Raw genomic sequence first — 2071 nt, 5'->3', positions numbered from 1 at the left:
TATAATCAACTGTAATAACACGGAGTGTCAACATGTAATTTTTCTCCTTAGACCATGAGATTATCGTAGTCACTTCTTACCGAATGGTGGACTTTGGGGTTGCTCAAACATCACCTATAACACAGTGATCATAACGACAACTTACAGGCTCATCGGAAAGTTTGACAAGTGGCTAGATAGCTCGAGAGTGGGATTTGCTCCTCCAACTATGGAGAGATATTCTTAGGGCCCTCTCGGTGTGACGACATCCATAATCATCTGGCCAGACATAGGTGACTACGTCACGGGATGCTGAAACATGGCAATGAGAAAGAAGAACAAAACCGGTAACGAGGATAACGGTATAGTGAGCATGTGATGACACAGGAGGATACGGATGCATCTCGGGTTTTGTGAAGTATCGCTAAGCAAAGGGAACATCGCATGATAACTGAAGGTTCCATCGAATATCATTCGTGTGCTAATAGGGATCGATATGGACGTCCATGGTTCTGCTATCGGTCATTGAACGAATGGTTTCATTCATGTCCATGAGTTACCGAACCTACAGGGTCACTGGTACGTCTCCAACGTATCTATAATTTTCGATTGTTCCATGCTATTATATTATCAATCTTGGATGTTTTATATGCATTATTATGCTATTTTATATCATTTTTTGGGACTAACCTGTTAACCTAGTGCCCAGTACCAGTTGGTGTTTTTTCTTTGTTTTTGTCTTTACAGAAAATCAATACCAAACGGAGTCCAAATGGAACGAAACTTTTTGAAGACTTCTCTTTGACCACAAGACACCCTGGAAGTTTCGGGAGGAGGCCAAAAGAGCTACGACGTGGCCACAAGCTTAGGGGTGCGCCCCCAAGCTTGTGAGCCCCCCGTGGCACTTCCAACCCTAATTTTTCTTCTATAAATACCCAAATATTCCCGGTAGACTAGAGGGAACACCAAAAATACTTTTCCGCCACCGCAAGTTTCTGTATTCGTGAGATCCCGTCTGGAGACCTTTTTGGTACCCCACCGGATGGGGATTCGATCACGGAGGGCAGCTACATCAACCTTTCTGCCCTTCCGATGATGCGTGAGTAGTTTACCACAGACCTATGGGTCCATAGCTAGTAGCTAGATGGCTTCTTCTCTCTCTTTGCTCTTCAATACAATGTTCAACTCGATGTTCTTGGAGATCTATTCGATGTAATCTTCTTTTGTGGTGTGTTTGTTGAGATCCAATGAATTGTGGGCTTATGATCAGATTATTTATAAATATTATTTGATACTTCTATGAACACTTTTATGCATAATTTATATAGCTTTGTATTTCTCTCCGATCTATTGATCTGGTTTGGGCAACTAGGTTGATTTATCTTGCAATGGGAGAGGTGCTTTGTAATGGGTTCAATCTTGCGGTGCTCGATCCCAGTGACAAAAGGGGACATGACAAGCATTTGTATTGTTGCCATCACTACCAAAAAAAGACACATCCGTGACATTTTGGGCCGAACGAATTTTTTTCCTGTCATACATATGACACTTCTATGACGATAATTGTGACAAAACCCGGTATCATCATAGATGTGGTGGGCTCCTACTTCTATGACAAAAAATCATGACAGAAAATGGGCTTTTAGTCCTGGGCGGGCCGGAGACGCAGCTGCATGACATTCTTTGGGCCGTCCATGACAGAAAAAACTATGGTAGAAGCGAGGGGGAGGAAAATTTCGGGGAGTTCCCGGTTACCGTGGGAGGTCGGGGGCCGAGCGATGTGCGTTTCTCTTGTACACGTACGTGCGTGTGTGCGAGGCGTTGGCTCTAACTGAACCCAAGCGAGGCGTTGGGCTCTAACTGAACCCGAGCGATTGCACTGCAGGCTACGCGTTACTGAACCCGAGCGATCAATCGATGGCTATTAACTGAACCAGATCGAGCGATTCCTTCGCTACTGCTGCTAAAGCCGATCGATGTTGCCTCTGGATGAACAGTGAGCGTTGCTTGGGGGGTTTGGATGAATAGTTCCCGGTGGGGGTGGATGAACAGGACCCCGTGGTGTTGCCTCTGGATGAACAGGACCCCGATC

The sequence above is a fragment of the Aegilops tauschii genome, chromosome 7, assembly GCF_002575655.3.
Source record: "Aegilops tauschii subsp. strangulata cultivar AL8/78 chromosome 7, Aet v6.0, whole genome shotgun sequence".
In the NCBI taxonomy this organism is placed as follows: domain Eukaryota; kingdom Viridiplantae; phylum Streptophyta; class Magnoliopsida; order Poales; family Poaceae; genus Aegilops; species Aegilops tauschii.
This window is presented reverse-complemented; position numbering follows the sequence as displayed.